General features: G+C 43.4%; 1 long non-coding RNA gene across 1 annotated transcript; it reads right to left on the reverse strand.

Moving 5' to 3' along the window:
* Positions 1-2,208: 2,208 nt before the first annotated feature.
* LOC129657265 (uncharacterized) lies at positions 2,209-3,920 on the reverse strand. The gene is made up of 3 exons (XR_008716641.1): positions 3,786-3,920; positions 3,475-3,705; positions 2,209-2,341 (listed from the first exon to the last, which is right to left on the reverse strand). It is a non-coding gene; the product is annotated as an uncharacterized LOC129657265 (long non-coding RNA).
* Positions 3,921-5,005: the final 1,085 nt, after the last annotated feature.

The following is a 5,005-nucleotide window of genomic DNA, read 5'->3' on the forward strand; positions in this document are numbered from 1 at the left end:
ATGCTTTCTTTTAAAGTGCCTTAGCACACACAACAGCCTCGGGATAAACTTATACATAGATTAGGTGGTTATTTTCCCATTTTTCTGTGGCTAAATGGAAACCTTGACTTCCACTTGCTGAAGATTATTTAGAAACAATAGCAATATGTTCACTATCCTGACTTACTAGCCACATACTCTCTCTCTCTCTCTTTAAAACTTTTTCCTTTTTACTACATAATATCTGAATAATTCTTGAGATCTTTAAATATGGGGCTAAAGAGACATATGATTTCTTCTCTCCACTCTCTGGGTTCTCCCTTTTATCCTTAAAAACTGTCATCAGAAGAGATTCTTCCAAATTTCAAGCTCTGTGTTCCTTGACTCAAATGTGAAAAAAAAACAAAAAACAAAAAACATAATTCTACTAGATCTGACTATGTTATAGCAAGGCTCATTCTAGTTAAAGTACAGATCTTTAGTTAACACAAAACAAATAAGCACTTTTGATTTCACCAAGTATAAAATAATTACCAGACTTCCCTGGTAGTCCAGTTGTTTAGAGTCCACCTTGCAATGCAGGGTACACGGGTTCTATCCCTGGTCCTGAAGATCCCTCTTGCCACAGAGCAGCTAAGCCCATGCACCACAAGTACTGAGCCTGCACTTCACAACTACTAAAGCCCTGGTGCCCTAGAGCCCATGTTTCACAACAAGAGAAGCCATCGCGATGAGAAATCCATGTGCCACAACTAGAGAAACCCTACACACAGTGTTCAAGACCCAGCACAGCAATAAATAAATAACTTAAATTTTTTTTTAATTGAAGGCTAACTGCTTTACAGAATTTTGTGGTTTTCTGTCATACATCAATGAGAAACAGCCATACGTACACCCATGTTCCCCTCCTATCTCCTTCCTCATCCCACCCTTCAGCCTGTCACAGAGCTCCTGTTTGAGTTCCCTGAGTCATACAGCAAATTCCCATTGGCTATCTGTTTTACACATGCTATTGTAAATTTCTATGTTACTCTCTCCATACGTCTCCCCTTATCCCTCCTCTTCTCCCACCTTGTCCATAGGTCTGTTCTCTATCTCTGTTTCTCCATTGCTGCCCTGAAAATAAATTCATCGGTGCCATCTCTTATATCCCATGTATATGTGTCAGTATATGATATTTATATTTCCATTCACTCTGTATCATGTGTTCTAGTTTCATTCACCTCATTAGAACAGATTCAAATCTGTTCCTTTTTATGGCTGAGTAGTAGTTCGTTGTATATATGTACCACAGCTTCTTTATATGTTCATCTGTTGATGGACATCTAGGTTGCTTCCATGTTCTAGCTATTGTAAATGGTGGTGCAGTGAACACTGGGGTACATTGTATTTTTCAGTTTTGACTTCCTCAGGGTATATGCCTAGGAGTGGAATTGCTGGCTCATATGGTGGTTTTATTCCCAGCTTTTTAAGGAGTCTCCATACTGTCTTCCACAGTGGCTGTATCAGTTTACATTCCCAAGAGCAATGCAAGAGTGTTCCCATTTCTCCATACCCTCTCCAGCATTTATTGTTTGTAGACTTTAGATAAATAAATATTTTTAACATAAAATAATTACCTAATTTCTAATGGAAACCAGAACTTATCATTTTTACTGTTTTGTAAATAAACAAGGGAGTATCTCAACCACCAACATCTTTGACTCACTACTCCCAAACTTCCTCATATCATTTTCCTTCTACAGTCTATTCTTCAGAGAGTGATGATCTTTTAAACCTTTGTGATCTTTTAAAATTTTAATTCAATTTGTGTCCTTTCTCAACTTAAAACCAACTGGTGGTTTTCCATTACTTTTATTTTTTTTAATTTAATTTTTTAAAATTTTTATTATTTTTTAAAATATAAATTTATTTATTTTAATTGGAGGTATAGCCAGCTGCACACCATCCCCCTCCGGTGACAGACAGCCAGAGCCGGAAGGGGGCAATCGCAGCCCCAGAGAGACATTATCTACAAAACTGTAAACAGGCTTCTTTGCTAACTAAGACTTCTTGGGGTTCTGGATGGTCAACATCCACCTGAGAAGGTGCGCTGGTTTCCATTACTTTTAAAAGAGTGTCCAGCTTTTTATCAAGACCCTTGAGATCCTAAATGATCAGGTCCCTGCATTGATTAGCCACTGCCATAATAATGCTTTAAAAACAACCACAAAACTCAAGGATTTCAATCATTTATTCTCATAGATCTTCAGTTGGCTGAGTTGACCTCACAGTCATTCCTGGAGCAGAATATCTTCAGGCTGCAATAGTTTAGAAGGTTCTGCATGCCTCTCTCATTCATCTCCTGGGTCCAACAAACTACCTGTTGTAGAAACAGAAATGTGGCAGGCCTCTCAATCCTCTGGTCAGAACTAGCATCCTGTCAACTCTGCCCACTAGCCTTTAGCCACAGAACATCATGTGGATGACCTCAAGGTCAAAGAGCAAGAGATACATTTGAACCTTGATGAGACAGTAAAAGCTAAAGAATCGGGACCAGTCATTTGATACACCACATACTTTAACTTCATCTTCTAATACTTATACTACTTTAACTATTTCTTTTCAGACTGGGATTTTTGATGCTCCCCAAGTGTACAGGCTCATCCCAACCTCAGGGCACTGCCTTTACAGTTCTCTCTCCCCAGAATAGGTTTCTCCCAGACACCCCATGAAAGAATGGAGTCATTCTCTCATTGTGTCTAAGTGAAATCACTCAGTCATGTCTAACTCTTTGCGACCCCATGGACATTAGCCTGCACCAGGCTCCTCTGTCCATGGGATTTTCTAGGCAAGAGTACTGGAGTGGGTTGCCATTTCCTTCTCCAGGGAATCTTCCCGACCCAGGGATTAAACCCAGGTCTCCCACATTGATAGACAGACGCTTTATCATCTGAGCCACCAGGGGACCTAGCAAAATGGCCATCAAAAATCACAACACAGCATACAGAGTTAAAACACACACATATTAACTTGGCAGTCCTCAGCAGACACTCCCTTAAATACAAGAATACAGTCTCTCAGAAAACCTCCTATACAGACACAGAACTTCAGATCCAAGTACTAACAGCTTCAAAGATTTCAAAGGGAGGAAAGGAAGCCAGGTTGAAAGAAGAAGTGGGAGGAAGCGGGAGAAGGGGGCAAAAGGGGTGGCCTTACAGACGTCTCCTGCCACCTGCAGATACCCAGGAGTTATGGGACTTTGCCCTGGGCCTCCAGAGAAGGGAGGACTGGAACTCGACCCTACCAGAAATCAGACCAGACCAGAACCAGAATTCGAGTTCTCTGCCAAGAGGAGGTGATCAGCCTCCAATCCTCAGCTCAGGCTGAGGCCCTTCGACCAGATTCCTGCATCCAGGACTGGGAGACTAGAAAAACGGGGAAGGATAGGAAGGGTTAAGGAGAGGAAAGAGAGAGGGAAGGGGAGAGAGGTCAATAAAGTCTCCTGTTCCTTACCCGGTTGGGGCACTCTGGCCAGCTGTCCACGTCAGGAGGAGACCAGGGACAAAAGGGTCCCAGTTGCGGCCTCTGGGTCTGGTCCATTGGCAGGCAAGCTGGCCCCTGAGTACCCCAAGTGGTCAGGATGTCAGTCTCAGCGAAGAAGAGTCACAGCCAGAGTCGCCATTTGTTGCAAGAAGGGGGACCCCTTCCAGGGCCCGAAACTGGGCTCTCGAGGAGATACATGTGCTGACAAAGCAAGAGATTTTATTGGGAAAGGGCACCCGGGTGGAGAGCAGTAGGGTGAGGGAACCATTGTGTCTAGGTACCTCTTAAATGCCATCTCCTTTGTGCCGGGAGCCAGCATATTGCATATTGAGTGCATATTGCATATTGCATATTGAGTGCAGCACTTTCCACAGCGTCATCTTTCAGGATCTGGAATAGCTCAACTAGAATTCTATCACTGCTGGGAGCCAGCATGAGGCACTCCGCCCGTGGCAAAGGTCATGAGGAAGGAGGCTCGGCATATGCAAAGGCGGGATCGAGCCTCAGGAGTCCCCCTGGAAATTCTCGAGCATCTACCCCCAAAACCAGAGTCTGCCTACTTTCTGCTTTGTGCTTTCACCTATACCTCTGACTTTACAGGGGGCTGTCCCCCACTACCTCTCTCTGAAAAAAGAGTTAGCTTACAGCTCCAGTTAATAATTCCTGGGTGTGACAGTGTTTAACCTACAAACTCCTTTGGAAATCCTCTAGCCTGCCTAAATAGGTTTTTCCGGCCACATGTGATTGTTCAGAGCCTCCCAACTGTGAGAGGCAGGAGATGTTCTAAACTGTCTAAACACAGATTCTTTTGAGTAGTTAAAAGATTGATTAGAAATTGTATTGGTGAAGGGTTTTTCACTTATTGAGCCAATGTTTGCTGCTAAGTCTCCATACTCCGTACCTGCTGTGTCCTTGGCAGTGTATTGATTGATATAATGGGTGTATAGAAATGTAAGTAGTAGCCTCAATGTTTGTAACGTTGGACCCTTGAATTAATTCTTTTCTTGATTGAGCCCACCTCACCTTTGCCCTATAGGAATGCAGCTTTGTCCAATGCTTTTTTGGAGGCTGGTGCCTGACTTTGGAATAATCACCTTTAGAGAAAGATAAGTTTCTTAAAATGTTAACAGGCCTCCGGGCCAGAAGATGATGTAATTCACCTGAACTTTTGCATATGATAAGTTTGAAAGCCTGGCTTCGATTAGGACCAGGAACTGCTGTCCTTGCATGACTCCACCCCTTCCCCCATTATCCTCTATGCACAACTTAAGGTATAAAAAGTACTTTGGAAAATAAAGTGCGGGCCTTGTTCACTGAAACTTGGTCTCCCCATGTCGCTCTCTCTCTCAAATTCTGGCTGAGTCTCCATCTGGAGCGCGGAACCCGCCATGCTTGCTAATTATGCCTGGGCTTCTAAGAGCCGACCGGGGAGGCCTCAGTGTCTCCTCTCCTTCAGGAGAACGGAAGGACGCCTGCGGCCTACGTAAGTGGTGCAAACTTC

Source organism: Bubalus kerabau, chromosome 7 (genome assembly GCF_029407905.1).
Source record: "Bubalus kerabau isolate K-KA32 ecotype Philippines breed swamp buffalo chromosome 7, PCC_UOA_SB_1v2, whole genome shotgun sequence".
Taxonomy (NCBI): Eukaryota; Metazoa; Chordata; class Mammalia; order Artiodactyla; family Bovidae; genus Bubalus; species Bubalus kerabau.